The following is a 20,245-nucleotide window of genomic DNA, read 5'->3' as shown; positions in this document are numbered from 1 at the left end:
TCTCAGGCATCCCTGCTGACTCAGTGGTAAAGAATCTGCCTGCCAACGCAAGAGACCCAGGTTCAATCCAGAAAGATCCCACACGCCGTGGAGCAGCTAAGTCCGCACACCACGACCATTGCTCCTGTAGAGCCCGGAGCCGCAACCCCTGACGCCCGGGCCTCCCAGAGCCTGTCTCTGCAACAAGAGGGCAGGGGGCTTTCTTGGAGTGAAAGCTGCTTCCCCACAGCACGGACAGTGCCTGAGATGAGAGCCAGATGGCCCTGCAAGCCTGACGGGGGAGCCACAGCCTTCAGTCACCGTGCAGGTGAGCAGTGAGCACCTCCGGGCCTCAGAGAGTCGTGGAGAGTCGTGGGGCCTGGATTCCTGTCCTCAGGGAGCCCTGGGCCTAAGAGGGGCATCAGGCAAGACGGAAGTGCCCCACCATGTGGCACATGCTCACTGAGAAAAGGCACACAGGACCAGAAGAAAGACAAGGAGTTACGACACAGCCCGAGGGAGTCAGGAAAATCAGCAGAGCAGATGGTATTCAAGCCAAGGCCTCAAAGGCATGCAGTTCAGCAGCCAGGAATCCAGAGCTGGGGCCAGTGGTAGGTGTAACAGAGAGCAGGTTCCCCCAGAAAGGCAGATGTGAAGGCAGAGCGTTCATCTCAACTCCTACATGATGTCAAAGACAGTGTGGACAGCGGGGTGGACGCAGTGGGTGAGGGCTGGCAGAGGAAGGGGGCAGGGGAGAGAGGGTGAAAGGCATTTAGAGCCTGGCCTGGGATGCCACTATCCTTCCTGGGAAGTGGGAGCCACTCAGATGCTGTGAGTAGAGAACGCACATGTTCAGAACTGCAGTTAACGCAGATCAGTTATCACAGAGAGAAAGCGAACAGGAGGGCAGAGAGGCTGCAGTCAGAGGGTGGTCAGGAGCCCAGCAAGAGCGCTGGTGAGAGGAGCCTAGACTAAACTCAGGAGGTGGAGCTGGAGGGAGGAAGCCCATCAGAGCAGGGGGAGGAGAAGGAGAGGGGATGGTAGGAACATGGAGAGCAGCTCCTGTGGAGGCTGAGGATCCTCGTTGTTTGGTGATGAAGGGAAGCTCAGAGAAGTCAGTCCCTGAAGGAGGAAACCTGAATCCTCATCCCTGTCCAGATGTTTGTTTGCCTACAGATGTTAGAAGGGTAAGAACCAAGCAAAACTCAGGATAAGATGTGTTTCTTGTGTGAATTCTTAAAAAAAAAAAAAATCCTCTATCAATCACAATGTTTAAGTTGGAATCTAATTCACACATCATAAAATTTACTCTGTAAAATGTGCAGCTCAGTGATTCATCATCTGTGTCAAAGCTGTGCCACTATCACCGCTATCCAAGTCAGAGCACTTCATCTCCTCACAGAGAAAGCCACTACCCACCAAACAGGCACTTCCCCTTCCGCCTTCCCCCAGCTTTTGGCAATTGTCTGTGTGCTATTTGACCCTAGTGATTTGCCTATTCTGCATATTTAAAGTACATGGATTTGTACAACTGTGGCCACGTATGCTGGTTTCTTACACTTGGTGCTATGTCTTGGAGACTCATCTATGGCTTAGCACACGATTCATTCCTCTGTTTGACTTGAAAATTTTCCTTTCTAGGCCATTATAATACACACACCCCCGAGTTCTTTTCTTTTTAATTGTGAAAAACTCACAGAATACAAAATTACCATTGTCGGTCAGCCCACGTCACTAGGAACCGTCTTTGTGCAGGGAGGCTCTTTGCCTCACTGACCATGAGCCACCGGTGAGCACAGAGTAACCAGCCCTGGCATGACAACCCTTCTTGGGACACTCCGTGCCACCCACCCAACCAGGACTCCATGCAGGCCTCCCCACGGTGGCCTAAGAAGAGAACTACATGGCAGGTGGGGGCAGAGGTGGCAAAGGAGAGAGACCAGGAGAGAGGAGAGCAGAGGCGGGTGGAGGAGCCACCCACGCTGAGCTCCTGTCTCAGTTGCGTGCCCGCCAGACCAGCCCTGCTCAACTTCTGGGATCAGAAATGGTCAGATGGCTGAGGGAGGTGTGACCACAGATGTCAGCAGCTTCAGCCAGACACCTGACAGTCTGCAGTGCAAACCTGCCAGGCCCAGCTCCACTCCCCAGGCCAGCTTCAGAGCCCCAGAGTCCCAGCCTCATGTGGGGGGCTTCCCAGCCCCATCCTCCAGAGCTCCACATCCCAGCTCTCAGGAGAGTCCTCTGATCTCCCAGGAGGTCATGTCTACTTCTGGTGTATGACAAATGGCATTAGGCTGGGACCAGTTGGAAGTGGCCAGAGTGAAATCAAGGTTCTCTGTATCTCCTCTGCCCTGGAAGTGCCCACTCTGTCCTATTCGCTCATGCCTGTTTTGTCCAGGTGTTCACTGAACACAGCCAGGCTGCAGGGAGGGGTTTCAGGGCACAGCAAGAGCTGCAGCATCTCACGGTGAGCAGGGCTGGCCACCAACTCACGTCCCACTCTGGGAGAGCATCACTGTGGGTCAGAAACTGACCCTCTGAAGGCACAGGTGACTGCTCCTGGATCACACAGGGCCCCAGAACTTAGGTTTGTCTTGTGACCTCTATAGCTGACTCTAAAGGTCAGGCCATCTAGCAAGGAGACATCTGGACCCTGGTAATCACAGTCAGGTTGGTTAAGTACAAAGCGGGTGGGGCCGGGCAGTGAGGACCGGGGTGGGGGCCACCTGCCTCTTCTGTTTCACACACCCACCCACCCCCAACCCCCTCTCCTCCCCCCCCACCCCCGGCCCCACATTTCCCTGACCTTCTCCTCCTCAGCATGCTACCCACGTATTGGGCTTTCTTGGCCCAGACACAACAGAAGTGATCATTAAAGTACTCAGTATTCAGTGGAATAGTCATGAAGTGACTTCAAGTGTAAAAAGAAATAAAATTGAAAATAAAATCCACCCAGACTGTTAACGTTTTGGATGAGGTTAGTGTCAGAGAAGATCCTTGGGCTCCTGGTAAAGGTCCCCCTGAAACTCTGGCTCTGGAAGGAGGGAGAAAAGATGTCCTTTGGTGAATGTGACCTAAGCCTGGTTTGTGTTTGACCTGCTCATTGATTTGATTATTGGTCATCTTCACATTTTCTGAGCCCTGTTCTGCATCTGTTCGAGGTCCTCACAGGGCTCACAAGCTGGAGAGCTCATCGCAGTGTGCTTAAAGACTTGAGGGGTCCTGGGTGAGGCAGAAAATGGTGCGGGCAGAGCATGGGATCAAGACAGGCATCCTGGACCTGGTGAGGTCTGAGCCGGGTCTCCAAGGGTGAGTTCGGCAGGGCCTGGCTCTGAGCAGGACTCAAATACATGATGAATGACTAAATGAATGAAAATGGAAATCTTCCCCAAAAAAGAGCAAGACTGTCAGATTTTCTGTAACTGAGTCCAAGCTTGTACTGCTCACCTCATGACAGGCCAATAAATTGAGAGATGAGTCCTTGGGGCAAGGAACAGTGACTTTATTCAGAAACCCAGGACTCTTGTCTCAGGACCCATCTTGCCTGAGTTAGAATTCAGGCTTCCTTTATATTAATTCTCAAAGGTGGTGGGGGAGGAAAGTCAAATATTTCCTCATTCTGATCAGGCTCCAGACAGGATGTGTTAATGTCTGCCTCCCTGCCGTGATTCACAGGAGAGTCTGGTCAGGAAGTTTCCTGTGAATTAAACAAAGTTATTATTTTAGCTTGGTGCTCATTACCTGGGATGCAGGGCTCCCAGAGATGGGACTTTATGTACAAGCTTATAGCAACATTCCTTTAGTGGTTAGCTCCTAATAGGTAGGATACAAAGGGTCCTTCTCTATGACGCTTTCAGGCCAAAGCTTGGAACTTCAGGGCACCCGAGGACAGCAGGAGAGGCCCCGCGCGGTGCCCATTCCACCCCTCACAGCTGTCTTGCTGACTAAGCAGCCTGTGTCTTGACTCCCGGGGGGCACCTGTTTGCCCTCTTCTCTTGGACAGTGCTGGTTGTAAGATCTAGATTGGGCTGAGGCAGAAAAGGAGAGACGACTTCAACGGAAGTAGGTGACCTTTATTCAGGCAAGGAGGGGCGGCAGTCGGCCAGCAACCCGGCTGAGCCTGAGAGGGATCAGGGAGGCTTCATATTTAAAGGGAGGTTTGTAGAAGCGATAAGGGAAACGCTAGTCAGGCAGGATGTTTTAGGTATTCTTTAGTTGAGATGGCATTTGTAGTTGGGCAGGGAGTGTTAAATCCTCTGGACAAGGGGTGATAAGTCCCAGGTAGATGCAACCAGCCTGGAGCATCAGGGCAGGACCTAAAGTTTGGTTTTGTTTTCCCGAAGTTAGATCACTTAGCAAGGGCCTCTGAGACTGCTGTTTCCTTTTCTAGGCCCAAAGACTCTTTCACTCGTCAGAAGCAACACTCACCTGTGCCCCTCCCTAATCAGGCACAAGCAAACCAGCTGCCCTCACCTGAAAGGGTGTTAGTCTCTCAATCATGTCCCTGTGACCCCATGGACTGTAGCACACGAGGCTCCTTTGTCCATGGGATTTTCCAGGTAAGAATACTGGAGTGGGTTGTCATTTCCTTCTCCAGGGGATCTTCTTGACTCAGAGATGGAACCCAGGTCCCCTACATTACAGGTGTATTCTTTACCATCTGAGCCACCAGGGACATGCATAAGAAACTGTTACCTCTCAAAACTGGGGTCAGAAGGTTGGGTGTGTGATTCAGGCTCTACAAGGCATTTCACATTCTCCTAGTATCTCCTCTTGTCTCCCTATGAAGCTCTTACATCTCAGGACACCTCTAACCAATACCCTCTTTTGATGGGAGCTAGTGCTCAGCGGTTAATATTTTCAGCCCAGAGAGACACAGCCTGTGCTTTAGACCATGGCAAAACCTCCCAGCTAGCCCCAGTCCATCCAAATCTCTCCTGTTCCTCAGATCCCATGGCCAACAGGCAGTCCCTGAGTCTGTTCAGCAGACAAGCTCCCACAGTGTCCAGAGCTGAGGCTTCTCCCGCCCCCGTGCCCCCTCGGCCCTGCACAATGAGCCCGCACTCCTGGGAATGGAGGGTCCCCTGTGCGCTTCTTCTGGGGCTGCTGCTGGGCCTTCTTCCTCCTTCAACCAGAGCAGGGAGCTGGCTCAGGCAGGCCCGTGATTAAGGGGAGGAGGGGACGAGCGGTCAGTCCCTCCATCTCCTGTGGGCCCAGCCCTGCAGGAGGAGGTGCTGGGGGCTGAGAGAGGGCTTGGCCTGCTCAGCGGTCAGGACTCGGGGCGCATTTCAGGGAGGCTGAACCTACTGGGGAATGGTGACAATGTTGATGGTGACAAGCTGTTTCCATCTCTGTACAAGCTGGTCCAGTTCACCAAATTCTCTCAAAACTAACACCGGTATATAAACACTCTTCCTCTGGCAACAGGGGGTGGGCTGAGTGTTTTCCAGGAAACTCCTCGCTAACCTCTGGGAAAGATTCTGACAGAGTCTCTGATGATGCAACAAATGTCCGCTTTGGTTAGGAATCAACAAGGACTCCCTGTGTGGCACATGGATGTCAATGCTATGTAGCAGCCTCGATGGGAGGGGAGTTTGGGGGAGAAAGGACGCATGTGTGTGTTTGGGTGAACTGTTCCCCTTGGTGTCACTTGAAACTGTCACAACACTGTTTGTAAATGGGCTACACCCCAAATACAAAGCAAAAGTTAAAAAAGAGAACAACATGTGACCGAACACAAAGAGAAGACACTGGATGATTTGAACATTTGCTTCAAAAGTGCATTTTGGTAACACAGAAAGCTACAGTATTTTAAAATTCTAGTTTATGATTTAGAGTCTATGATATTTAGGTGACTGATCAATTGTTTAATACAGGCACTGATAAGAATACAGGCTAAAGGCTAACCAGTTTTAATATAAATTTCACACTACAGTCTAAAGCCAGGGCACATATGTCTATTTATCTGTCTCCCTCATTCCAACTCCCTCTCTCTATAGTTTTAAGATTTGTGTCACCAGTGAGCTCACTCCAGCTCTCCTGCAACACACACCCTTCATTCTGTGGGAGAAGTGATAACACTCGTTTACACTAGTGTAAGTGAGGAGGTGACACATGGTGACAGAAAGAAGGAGACTGGAGGGGGCTTGGCCCGGCCTCGGCCTGGGGGCTTTGCCCAGATCCTCACTCCCTCTCTCACTGCTGACCATAACAGGGGCCTGGAGAAGCCTGTGAGGAGCCCTGGCCAAGAACTTTCATGCACGTCCAGCCATTTACATCGTGAGCATGGAGTTTTCTCAAAGATCTTCAAATTTCTGTTTTTTTCTGACTTCTTTAGTCTTCATTAGTCTTCTCACCAGGGATGTCGTTAACTAAATCAGCCTATATATTATTAATATTAACATATATCATTGATATATAAATATTATATTAAAATAACAATAGTACATAACATTTTATATTTATTTACATTATATAGGCATATACTTATGATGATGCTGTGAAAGTGCTGCCCTCAATATGCCAGTAAATTTGGAAAACTCGGCAGTGGCCACAGGACTTGAAAAGGTCAGTTTTCATTCCAATCCCAAAGAAAGGCAATGCCAGAGAATGCTCAAACGACCACACAGTTCCACTCATCTCACATGATAGTAATGTAATGCTCAAAATTCTCCAAGCCAGGCTTCAGCAATATGTGAACTGTGAACTTCCTGATGCTCAAGCTGGTTTTAGAAAAGGCAGAGGAACCAGAGATCAAATTGCCAACATCCGCTGGATCATGGAAAAAGCAAGAGAGTTCCAGAAAAACATCTATTTCTGCTTTATTTACTATGCCAAAGCCTTTGACTGTGTGGATCACAATAAACTGTGGAAAATTCTGAAAGAGATGGGAATAGCAGACCACCTGATCTGCCTCTTGAAAAATTTGTATGCAGGTCAGGAAGCAACAGGTAGAACTGGACATGGAACAACAGACTGGCTTGAAATAGGAAAAGGAGTACATCAAGACTGTATATTGTCACCCTGTTTATTTAACTTATATGCAGAGTACATCATGAGAAATGCTGGACTGGAAGAAACACAAGCTGAAATGAAGATTGCTGGGAGAAATATCAATAACCTCAGATATGCAGATGACACCACCCTTATGACAGAAAGTGAAGAGGAACTAAAAAGCCTCTTTATGAAAGTGAAAGTGGAGAATGAAAAAGTTGGCTTAAAGCTCAACATTCAGAAAACGAAGATCATGGCATCCAGTCCCATCACTTCATGGGAAATAGATAGGGGAACAGTGGAAACAGTGTCAGACTTTATTTTTCTGGGCTCCAAAATCACTGCAGATGGTGACTGCAGCCATGAAATTAAAAGACACTTACTCCTTGGAAGGAAAGTGATGACCAACCTAGATAGCGTATTCAAAAGCAGAGACATTACTTTGCCAACAAAGGTCCATCTAGTCAACGCTATGGTTTTTCCTGTGGTCATGTATGGATGTGAGAGTTGGACTGTGAAGAAGGCTGAGCGCCAAAGAATTGATGCTTTTAAACTGTGGTGTTGGAGAAGACTCTTTAGAGTCCCTTGGACTGCAAGGAGATCCAACCGGTCCATTCTGAAGGAGATCAGCCCTGGGATTTCTTTGGAAGGAATGATGCTAAAGCTGAAACTCCAGTACTTTGGCCACCTCATTGGAAGAGTTGACTCATTGGAGAAGAATTGACTCATTGGAAAAGACTCTGATGCTGGGAGGGTTTGGGGGCAGGAGGAGAAGGGGACGACAGAGGATGAGATGGCTGGATGGCATCACTGACTTGATGGACATGTGTCTGCATTAGCTCCGGGAGTTGGTGATGGACAGGGAGGCCTGGCGTGCCACAGCCAGGGAGTCATAGGGTCGCAAAGAGTTGGACACGACTGAGCGACTGAACTGAACTGACTGATGTTATAGTAAATTAAATTAATAAATATAAATAAACTAGCATAGCGATATGAGTATATATTACTCCTCAGAGGCAGACCTTTGCCTTTTATGCAGTCAACTCTGCCTGCTGATCATATTTTGTTTGCCAGAAAAAAATGAAGACTGAGGCCAGAATGAAAAGTGAGGGGAAGGTAGGCAGAGAAGACCCAACCTGAAATTACAGGGGAGGCATAATTGAATCACTCAAGTGAAACAAGAAGTGTGTTCCCGAGATCAGCCTGAAGCTCACATTCTTAGTGAGGGGAGCAGATTCGACTCCGCACCCAGCCCATGGGCACCTTCTGGGGTGGGGTGAGCGGGAGGGAGCCTCCTCTGGATGTCTCTCCACTGCCTCCTCCAGCTGACCTGCTCCTCCTCCCCAGGCTCTGCTGCGACCTGTGTGCTTTGCCTCCAGGAGGCCCGTTTCCTGCCCTCCACTGTTCCCCGCCTACCATCTCGCTTTCCTTGATTCTCTCGGCTGCCACCGACCAGACGGGAGACACAGGGATCACAAGACCATCCCCTGCGGCCCATGAGCTGCCCTCGCCCCGCCCTCCTCCTTTAGAGCTGGGTTAACGGGGTGCCTGGTGTTCATCACTGAGACTTTCCTTGCTCATAGTTTCTCCATTCCTGATGGTGGGATGCGCAGGGCAACTAAAGACATTTCTGAATTTCCCTGAATGTGCATGCTAGATGAACCTAGTTTGCTTATATCAGAATCATTTTGTTCTAAAAAAATATTTTTATATTCCTATTTAAAACCACTGGAAAACCTCCAAACAGGAAATGGTGACACCTCAAAGTCATACTGTTACATGACTAAGGCAAGTTGTAAAACAACACACATTATTTGTCTAACTGAACTAAAAATGAACCTATATTATCTGTGTAAATAAATATATATTTGAAAATGTTTTTTAAAAAGCTGGAGCAATATATACAAGTGAACCACAGATACTTTGATAAGGATGAAAGAGAAATTCTACTTTTACTCTAAATTATCGAGTTTTTTTTGTGTACTTTTAACTCAGGAGGAACTTGAACAAGAGTGTATATTGTTTGTATTTAAATAAATACTTTACATACGATTGTACTGAACCAGCTTATCATTAAAAACCGGACCAATGTATTTCAGAGTCAAACAAATGATAAGCTGCATAGAAGAGAGTGAATACCTGCTGAAGAGTTAGGGACAGAAAAAGCACACGAGCAGCACAAACAGTGAAACGCTGGCTGCACGCTGCTGTCCCCTCCAGTCACTGGGACGTTTCCTGAATGCTTGCTGGGTTTAAGGCAGCCTGGAAGTCAGTCACCTGTCCAAGGCACGTCTGAATTGATGCCAGGCCCATAGTAAAAATAGGTTTTAATTAGTATCTCTCAGAGGTAGAAAATGCACACTGTATTCTCTAAACTTCTTTTGGCCCGTTCTATAATGGATTGTTCCACTAAAAACAAAACACTCAAACCAACATTAAAAACCACCCTTTTGGTGTACCTGAAAGCTTTTGCCATTTTAGAGCTTTCTCTTTTGCTGTCATCTCTTAAACATGTAAAATAAATACAGTCAAGTCCCCTCAGGAGGGGCCACTCAGGGAGCTCTGGGCCTCAGTCGTTCCTAGCAATAAAAGTGGCAAAGAGCAGTTTTGCTCCAGAACTCTCAAGGCATTTTGGTGTGGGATAATTGGGACCCGTGGAAAGCACATGATAGCCTGATACTGTTTCTTACATCTGCCACAGCTCCGTGATTTCCAATATCTTACTTTCTGTAACAAAAGATTGAGAATGCTCAGGAGAGAGCATAAATATAACTACATACTCGTTATAAATAGCATATAAGTAGAAAGTATAGTCATGTGAGTCTAACTTACCTTAATATCCTAGTTCCTGTGGCTCTCAGTCCATAAGGCTCAGACTACATTCCTCGGGCACCTCTAAAGATTGGACAGTAGGTGGCGCTTTCAGCCTGTTTGAAACAGTCCACGGGCTTTGGCTTGTACACTTGCTTTTTAACTGTTTTACCACCATTGCACAGAAAACAGAGTAATTTGGTACATAAGTGTATGAAGTCCAGATCAATGTCATGGGAGCAATTCCAGAAGAACACAAAGCCATATAACTGATCTGTAGGAAGCATTTACAAATATCCACAGAAAAGACTTTACCTCTACGTAGATCCAAACTGAAAACAGAAAGTGAAAGTCACTCAGTCCTGTCCGACTCTTTGGGATCCCTTAGACTGTAGCCCGCCAGGCTCCTCTGCCCATGGAATTCTCCAGGCAAGAACACTGGAGTGAGTTGCCATTCTCCTCTCTAGGGAACCGTCCCAACCCAAATTATCCAGTAATAAAACGCTTTTAGGGTTTGTGTCACAGATGCTCTTTGCTACTTTGATTCCTGGTAATGACAGAATCTCAGACTGACCTGGGACCCGCCCTAAAGTAGTTTGTGTCCTGTGACCCTGGTCAGACACATAGACTTTAGTTCGGTTTTCTTGTGTGGGGACAATTTGACCTAGCTGCTCACAAGCGAAAAGCAAACTGCTAGACCTTAAAATGTTCCAGTAGAGTACAGTTAGGTGCTCTTGATTCTAGGTACTTCAAAGGATGCTTTTAAGCCTTGTCAGCCAGCAGCTTCTCTTGATTCTGAAAGCTGGGTTTACTAGGGACCGGCAGCAGTGGAAGTGTGATGAAATCACTGCAGCGGTGTTGTGCTTCAAAGCACAGGGTCTGTACAGACCAGGAACAAAGATAAAATATTCTGAAGGGGTGAATCCAGGGCATTTACTCTTATCTGAACAAAAGCTTGTGCACAGATGCATTTTATGCATCACTTCAGGGAGGCCACAGGCTCCCTGGGCTCTCCAAATCCCTCAGGTTAAGAGCTTCTGGCCCGGGAGTGAAAGAAAGTAAAAGCCAGCCCTTCCATCTTCCCCATTCCGACCTCTGGTCCCATCGCATTCCGATCTCTGGTCCCATGAGAGGGACGGTGGACGCTCAGCGCGCTGTCCCAGCCGCACGGCTGCCAGAGGAGTTACAGGAGCAGACCTGCCCAATGGCGCCGCTGCTTGCTGCCTGCTGCCGGGCGCTGTGAGAAGGCCCCAAGGAGATCTAGGAAAAGCAAAGGGGAGTCCAACTCAGCAGAGCAGCCCCGAAGCACAGGGAGTTAAAGAAACAGGAAGCACGAGTCAGGTCAAGGAAGGACCCCTTTCTGATGGCTGCGCTGATAACGAGTGTGGCTAAAGCGTCCCGCTCCCTGTGCACGTGTCTCTGCGTCTGCAGGCACTTCCGGTTTGCCTCACCGTGAGCGGCGGCTGCTGGTCAGAAGGCAGATCTTTTCTACCATCAATAAACTGTCTTTTCCCCACTGTCAGCCCTGCAATCTGGCGCTATATGCTCCTTGTTCCATTGGAGCTAACACTTCTGTAAAAGGAGATCTAACTGTCAAGAGTTCAAAATTCCAGGGGTCTGTGGAGTCCCGCCACCAATTCACCCCCCAGAGTTGTGTTTGAATCAGGTAAAAACGCTCATTACAGGCTTAGGATTGAGGATACTAAAGTGAGAACATGAATGAATTTAGAACGTTTGGAAAGTCTGATTTTAAAAGTATTTGTTTATCTTTAAAGTCCAATAAGAAAATTTTACTCTTGCTTATTTTGTCTGAGGAATAAACATGGAAAGATACTGAAAAAAAAAAAAGCTACGAAATTTGAGGCTTTGAAGAAGGGAATTAAAAGGGAATAGGTCTCATGAAGAGTAACTCCTTTCAAATGGAGAAGCTGAGAGGAGAAAGAAATTGATTTAAGAAAAGATCTTACTATTAGAACTGAGGCCATCTGCCATTTAGTCAAATTTGCTTTTCTGCATGCAGGGTCACCTTATACAGACTCGTACAGACACACAATACAGCTACCATCTCCACTGATATGCAGAGGGGTGCCCTGGCCACGGCTTCAGACCACCTTGTGGGCACTCAGGATGCTCAGCACTCTGTCCTGTGTGTCTCTGGGAAGTGACTCCTAGGAGGTCCATCCACTGAGCCGAGTTCCACTCTGTTTTCAAACAGCCCTTTAAATCCCTGAGGCCAGCACCCCTCTCTCTCATCACATAAAATGTCCCCCCGTGTGTCACTTCTCATCAACATGGCTGCTGCTTTTATAATCAGTCTTCAGATATGGTCACCTGATTCTATTATTTTTTTTATGCTGAAGTCAGTCAAGTGTCTTATATCTTACTAGCATATTAATATGTCAGATTCAGAGAAATAATTCAAGGATGAAGCCAACTGATTATCCTCCTATCCATATGAAGTATAAATATAATCTCTGGAAGTTGGTGAAGGACAGGGAAGCCTGGTGTGCTGCAGTCCATGGGGTCGCAAAGAGTTGGACATGACTAAGTGACTGAACAATGATAAAATATCATCTCAATTGATAATGAATGTACAGTGCATAGGGGAAAGTGGGAGAAAAGCGTTTTAAAAATTGGATCAAGCTTTTCTAGTAAAATTAGCAGTTGCAAATATTGTTTGAGGGAAGAACATAATGAATTATGAAATTTTCCTCTTATGTGAAAGGAAAAAAGCAAAAGTCACAGAACATTCTCATGAGTAGACACATTTATTTATTTAGAAACTGCTTATTTTCTGTGAACCAATTTCCATTTTAAGAGTTTGTGGGGTTTCCATAATGGCTCATGGTAAAGAATCCTGCCAATGCAGGAGACATGAGTTCAATCCCTGGTCCAGGAAGATCCCATGTGCCTTCAGAGGAACTAAGGCCGTGAACCACAACCATCGAGCCTGTGCTCCACAGCCTGGGGGCCACAGCTCCTGAGCCCACGCTCTGCCACCACTGAAGCCTGGGGGCCCTGGGGCTCACGCTGCATAAGAAGAGAAGCCGCTGCAACCAGAAGGTCAGGCACCACAAGCAGAGAGTGCACCCTGCTCACTGCAACCAGAGCAAACCTGTGCAGCAGCAAGGACCCAGCACAGCCCCCACCCAAGAAAAGAGCCTGTGAAAGAACAGCTGAAGCCCACGCAGTGCTGTGCCTACCCATCCAGTGGCCTGAGCAGTGGGCACTGCAGGCCAGCCTTCAGGGGGAACTGGGGAGTAGGCAGCGAGCTCGCCTGCCCGCCTGTGGACTAGACAGCACGTCAGATCCAGTAGCGTTGCACTCAGCTGCTGAAGTGACCCATTCACGGTGAAGTCCTCCTTGGTCAGAGCTTGCTCAGCTGCCACCTGCTCTTCCCTTTTAATCTCTTCAGAATCTGCAGACGTAGAGATCAGGCACGACCTCCCAAGAGTGTTCACGGGAAAGGATGCTGCGCATGGGCAGAACTTCCAGGGTGAGCATCCGCCGAGTCAGACCCACCAACTGAGCTCCCTGGTTGCCGGGAATGGGTCGTCTCCAGAGTGCAGAGGAGAGTCCGTGTCACACAGACCGATGGTAAGAAGTTCACATACATGCCTCTGGGAGAGGCTGGCGGTCAGCCCAGGGATCGTAACTACCAGGAGTCTTGGCTCCTGGAAGCTGCCTGGGTCTGGTTAGTGGAGGCTCCAGGAGCGAAGCGGCAGCAAACTGCAGCTCAGCTCGCTGGTGAAGGTTCCTGGAGGACGCAGCAGGGACAGTAGCTGGGTTTTCAGTGGCAACGATGGCATGAGATGCCTACAGAAGCTTCTCCCAGGTTCTCTTCGGATTCCTAATGTGGACGCCGCCACTTTTCCTTCTGTAGATGTACTGCTCCATTGGGAAGTAAAGGTTGGTGCCACCTAAGAGGGCCCCTGCTGCAAGGAACGTGATGACGTCGTCCTTCATTTGCCGGACAGCAAGGACCCAGGATAAAGTAAAAGATTCACTTCACTTTATGACAAGAATCCAGACAGTGCCGTATGGACCACTGTCTGGGTAGCATGGGAAAAGCCTGAGAAGATGTTTTAGAGAAGCCAGATAATCTTTCTGGTAAAACAAAGTTGACTTTCATTCAGTTTGTAGAAATAAAGCTGTGAGTTTTGTTCTTTAGAGGTTTAAAATTTTTTGTAACATCTTGGCATTTCTGAGAAACTTACAATACATGTACAAGGCTCAAGAACCTAAAAATATAAAATAGTTCATATTACATTGTTCTTCCTACCCCCTCCCTTCTTGTCAAGTCCTTGCTGCTTCCACAGTCAGCCACGTTTTTGTTTCTCAGGGATAGCTTTCAGAGGCGTATTTTTTTTTTTCTTCTAAGTATTTATTTGGCTGTGCCTGTGGGACCTTTTCCATGAGAACTCTTATCTGTCGCATGTGAGTTCTAGTTTCCTGACAAGGGATTGAACTCAGGCCCCTACAATGAGAGTGCAGAGTCTTAGCCCCTGGATCAGGAGAGATGGCCCAGAATGTCATTTTATGGATACACAAGCAACTATGAATATCTATTTCTTCTTCACTCCACATGTGGTGCTAATGGTAAAGAACCCACCTCCCTATGCAGGAGACATAAGGGACTCAGATTCAATCCCTGGGTCTGGAAGATCCTCTGGAGCAGGAAATGGCAACCCACTCTAGCATCCCTGCCTGGAGCATTGCCATGGGCAGAGGAGCCCGGTGGGCTACAGTCCATAATGTCAGAAAATGTCGGACGTGACTGAGTGACTGAGTACAACCACATTTAAAACCATAAATGGTCACATACTGTGCACAATGTTTTATGGTATCTTGCTTATATTCAGCTGACACTATCTTGGGGAATATTCTCTCTTGGGACACTATTTTCCACAAATCAGTCCACTGAATAGATGATGTACTATAATACGCTTTACTGGTCCACGTTGGAATAAACACTAATATAAAATGACATCTTGACATCACAATAAACAATGTAATGCATAACCTTAGCCTAATTTATTCCATTGCAGGAAAATGTATCAATTTCTAATGCATATGGAATTTCTACAAATCTAATGGACTTGTAGCCTGAAGTATTTCCAACTGAAATATAGCATCTGATAGGATGTTGCTCATAAACTAGCACGTTGCTGGATTCCCCCACCCCCACCCCCCTGAGGAGCTATGCAATGATCATTTCTCTTTCCTTAAGACTCAACCTCTCCTCTCCCAGATTTCTCCCTGGTCTGTTTTTAAAAACATTCTCCAACCTCTTCTTCCATTGTGACTTCTCTACAATCTGCTCTTCTTAGCACTGTCCTTCATTCGCACGCCTTCATTGCCTGGTCTGGTCTCTACCTGCCATCTGAATATTGCCCATCATTGCTCCACCCACTCCCCTGGAAATGGTATCAATATGGCCAGATAGATGATTGAGTATAGAAAAATGTTTCATGGATGATATTGAATCACTGAGCCTGGATGAGAAGGAGACATCCACAGGGGAGTCTAAGGTAGCTGGGGAAGAAGGAGAATTTAGGTTTTATCTGTGCTCTTCACTCAGGGGAAGATGCTACAGGGCCCACCAGGGAAGGAGAAGTCAGAGTCAGAGGTAAATACTTGGGAGGTGGTGTCCAGAAATTCCAGCAAGAACTCTGGAGAGAAGAGTGAGGGAGAGCGCCTGCTGTGAGGCTGCTGTGAGTGTTGGGCAGGGACACACACGGGGCAGCAGAGAAAGGAGCAGGAAGGTGATAACAGGCTTCCCGAGGGAGGGAGGGTGTCATGGTGATAGTGATGTGCACAGAGTTACACATGTCACGGAGATGAGGGAGGATGGAAAAGAGCCAGTGAGAGGGGAGGGCGGGTGCAACTAATACATCCTGTACACTGTTTCCTGAGAGGCCAAGAGCAGAGGCCGAGAGAGGGGCTGAGCCAGAGCACAGGACACAATGAAGGAGACATCAGTTCAGTTGCTCAGTCATGTCTGACTCTTTGCGACCCCATGAATCGCAGCATGCCAGGCCTCCCTGTCCATCACCAACTCCCGGAGTTCACTGACACTCACATCCATCGAGTCAGTGATGCCATCCAGCCATCTCATCCTCTGTGGTCCCCTTCTCCTGCCCCCAATCCCTCCCAGCATCAGGGTCTTTTCCAATGAGTCAACTCTTCGCATGACATAAACATAAAAGTTGATAAATAAAAACATAGGTGTTCGAGTCAAGATTTTGATAAAACGCTCTTTTAAGGAATACAATTGGGATTTTAAGGAACTCCTTTTAAGGAATATAGAAATAAAATTGCAGATGAGATATTAACTCTTAGATGATGATTCACAAGAATGACTCCCCTGTCTAAAGAGTGACACCATCAGAAGCAATTCTGTGCAGAGGTGAGCGGGGAGACGGCACAGCACAGTGGTGGAGACACGTGGTCAATGGAGACGCTGGGCCTTCACGGGAGGAGGGGGTTCCTGTAGACCCCACATGCTGGTGTGCTGAGAACATCGAGCAGGAGTTACTTGAGCCATTGAGAGTCACTGTACTTGAAGAGGTTTTTGTTTACATATAATTTTATTTCCTTTTGGCTGCCCTGGGTCTTCTTTGCTGCCTGCAGGCTGTCTCCACTTGTAGCGAGCAGGGCCTGTGCTCTAGTTGGGTGGCTGGGCTTCCCACTTTGGTGGTTTCTCTTGCTGTGGAGTGCTGGGCCCTAGAATGCCTGGGCTCAGTCTTTGCAGTGTACAGACTTAATTTCTCTGTGGCGTGGGATCTTCTGGGGACCAGAGATCGAACCAGTGTCCCCTGCCCTGCAAGTAGATTCTTAACCACTGGACCACCAGGGAAGCCCCTGTACTTGAAGTTTCCATTGGAGCTACCTAAAACATGATAAAAGTGATCTCAGCAAAAGGGGGAAGGAGCAGTGAGCACACAGCCTGCCTTCCACCAAAGAGAGCCTGCTGGGTTTGCACAGACCCCTTTCCGTTTCTGAATCGCAGTTGTCATTTACTCATTTCCTCTTTCTCCACCTGAAACCCACACATGTCTTAAATTCTCCAAGCAATCTTCCTGGTGGCTTTCTTCCATGGAAGTAGAATTTCTCGGCAAAAGATTCTATGCAATCTTTCTATGTGAATATCAGAAGAAGGTGAACATTTTGTTTGAGGTTATGGTTCTGGAAATTCAGAATTAAATATGTTTCAGCTCACATTGGCCAAATGTGCTGTACCTGGCCTCAGCCTCCTGTATTTTAGTTGGTTCACTGGTGTCATTAAGGTCCTGGGATCCCTCTAGCCCCTCAACTACTGCATCCACCTCCTACGGCCTGGCAAAAAAAAAAAAAAAGCTCTCTGGTACCATTAATATCCCTGTTGATTGCAGATCCTGTGATCTTGCTGGTGCCTTGACTTGCTGCAGCTTCCTAAGTCCTTACCTAGGATTTGTTGGCATAAAGTTCAACCAGGAAAAACAGAAAACAAAACCTGTTTTAATGTGTCTCTTGATATTTGGTTTTGTTTTTACATTTGCAAGAGCAAAACAGAGAAAATGAAGCAAAAGTTACTTTCAAACATATGTGGTTACCTGATTTAGAATTACTGATTCAAAGAGTGTCTATAAAAATAAAATGTGACTTCCACTCCCAGCTTTAAGAGGAACAGTATCTGAACTTCCTCACCTGGCACTGGTAATTAGAAAGCTGAACAAAATACTGGGAACAACTGTTTTCAGATCCTGGACAGCAGGCCATGCAGGACTAAATTCCTAGAGTGAAGATGCATACACAAATCCATCTGATGGCTCCCGGCTGTCTGCCTTCAGGCAATTTCCATGCTGCAGGTACAGGGAGGGGAACCCAGATGCAGCCCAGCAAAGCCCTGTTCTGAGAACACAGGTGAGCCAGGGAGGCACAGAAGATGATATGTGTGGGGCAGGGGATTGAAAAGAAACAGCTACTGAGACAGAAAGAATGATTCCAAGTGCTTAATGGGCCCACTGAGTCTCTGCCATCTGATCACACACAGGTGAAATTCCACAAGGATGAGCAGGAACAACTTTTGAGGAAAGAATGATTACTGGAGACCTATGCATTGAGTGGGACTGGATGCCATGATCTTAGTTTTCTGAATGTTGAGCTTTAAGCCAACCTTTTCACTCTCCTCTTTCAATTTCATCAAGAGGCTCTTAATTCTTCTTCACTTTCTGCCATAAGGGTGGTGTCATCTGAATATCTGAAGTTGTTGATATTTCTCCTGGCAATCTTGATTTCAGCTTGTGCTTCATCCAACCCAGCGTTTCTCATGATGGACTCTGCATATAAGTTAAATAAGCACAGTGACAATATACAGCCTTGAAGTACTCCTTTTCCTATTTAGAACCAGTCTGTTGTTCCATGTTCAGTTCTAACTGTGGCTTCCTACAGGTTTCTCAAGAGGCAGGTCAGGTGGTCTGGTATTCCCATTTCTTTCAGAATTTTCCACAGTTTGTTGTGATGCACACAAAGGCTTTGACATAATCAATGTTTTTCTGGAACTTTCTTGCTTTTTTGATGATCCAGGGGATGTTGGCAATTTGATCTCTGGTTCCTCTGCCTTTTCTAAAATCACCTTGAACTTCTGGAAGTTCACGGATCATATATTGCTGAAGCCTGGCTTGGGGAATGTTGAACATTACTAGTGTGTGAGATGAGTGCAATTGTGCGGTAGTTTGAGCACTCTTTGGCATTGCCTTTCTTTGGGATTGGAATGAAAACTGACCTTTTCCAGCCCTGTGGCCACTGCCGAGTTTTCCAAATTTGCTGGCACATTGAGTGCAGTACTTTCACAGCATCATCTTTTAAGATTTGAAATAGCTCAACAAATAGTTGGAGAAACAGTGGAAACAGTGGCTGACTTTATTTTGGGGGGCTCCCAAATCACCACAGATTGTGATTGCAGCCATGAAATTAAAAGATGCTTATTCCTTGGAAGGAAAGTTGTGACCATCTTAGATAGCATATTAAAAAGCAGAGACAGTACTTTGCCAACAAAAGTCCATCAAAGCTATGGTTTTTCCAGTGGTCATGTATGGATGTGATAGTTGGACTATAAAGAAAGCTTAGCATAGAAGTATAGATGCTTTTGAACTGTGGTGCTGGAGAAGATGCTTGAGAGTTCTTTGGACTGCAAGGAGGTCCAACCCTGGGTGTTCATTGGAAGGACTGATGCTGAAGCTGAAACTCCAAAACTTTGGCCACCTGATGTGAAGAGCTGACTCATTAGAAAAGACCCTGATGCTGGGAAAGATTGAGGGCAGGAGGAGAAGGGGACGACAGAGGATGAGATGGTTGGATGTCATCACCAATTCAATGGACATGAGTTTGGGTGAACTCAGGGAGTTGCTGATGGACAGGGAAGCCTGGCGCACTGCGGTTCATGGGGTTGCAAAGAGTCAGACACGAGTGAGCAACTGAGGTGAACTGAACTGAATGCATTGAATAATGTCCAACATTCATGTGGGGCTGAGAATCCTCAGCAGCCAGAGTGAAGGAACCTCCTTGAATATGTGGGGCATTCAACTGAGACAGAAAATGCATGTATTAGAGCTGAAACTAAAAAACAAAAAAAAAGAGAGAGAGAGATGAAACTAATCACAAGCCTTAAAATAAAGGGCATATAGAATTGTACTAACAAACCTTAGCAATAATCATCAAAAGTGTCTGTTATAAAAGTAATCATTTCCTACTAGGAAAAAGCAAAATGAACACTTTCTGAAAACATACAAAGAAAACAAATCAAAAGACATTTCTATAGCCCAGGAAACTTCAAGACACTTAGGGGTCCTGTGTCAGACAGCAGGTCCGATGTATATTTCATATTATCTCATACCCATCCACAAAATGAATATAAACCCCTTTATATACACTGCAAATATGCTAGAATATTCAAGAAATTGACTACTTTCTGGAAAAATAAAAATTCTCAAGACCAATATTTAAAGCAGCTATAAGAAAAGAAAAATAAGCAAGGAAGGCTATAAAATAAATTTTTTCAAGAATTACTTCTGAAAATCATGTGAAGGCTATGCAAGCAAAGAACAACTGACTACAAAAGCACCACATAATTTTAGAGAATCAAGAATAGAGGAACAGAAGAAATCTGTATTTTGTGAACATAATTTAACCCTGATAGGAGTCGGACACAACTGAGTGACTTCACTTTCACTTTTCACTTGCGTGCATTGGAGAAGGAAATGGCAACCCTCTCCAGTGTTCCTGCCTGGAGAATCCCAGGGATGGAGAAGCCTGGTGGGCTGCCATCTATGGGGTCGCACAGAGTTGAAGCAACTTAGCAGCAGCAGCAGCATGAGAACTTGACATAAGTGACATAAAACAAAATGACACACCAATTTTACCTACTATTCTTGGTCTCCTAATCCATTAAATGCTCATTAATGATATATGAATCATTGCA

At 46.7% G+C, this 20,245-nt stretch overlaps 1 pseudogene across 1 annotated transcript; it reads right to left on the bottom strand.

Moving 5' to 3' along the window:
• Positions 1–12,538: 12,538 nt before the first annotated feature.
• Positions 12,539–14,773, bottom strand: LOC147373347 (small ribosomal subunit protein uS2 pseudogene; annotated as a pseudogene). Its single transcript, XR_015163284.1, has 2 exons — positions 14,736–14,773; positions 12,539–13,789 (listed from the first exon to the last, which is right to left on the bottom strand). The product of XR_015163284.1 is annotated as a small ribosomal subunit protein uS2 pseudogene (transcript).
• Between the last annotated feature and the right edge of the window lie 5,472 nt (positions 14,774–20,245).

Source organism: Bos grunniens, chromosome 4 (genome assembly GCF_055505025.1).
Source record: "Bos grunniens cultivar Pamir isolate PY7600 chromosome 4, Bosgru_T2T1.0, whole genome shotgun sequence".
Lineage (NCBI taxonomy): Eukaryota > Metazoa > Chordata > Mammalia > Artiodactyla > Bovidae > Bos > Bos grunniens.
Note: the sequence above shows the minus strand (reverse complement) of the source record. Positions and strands in the feature narration are given on the sequence as shown.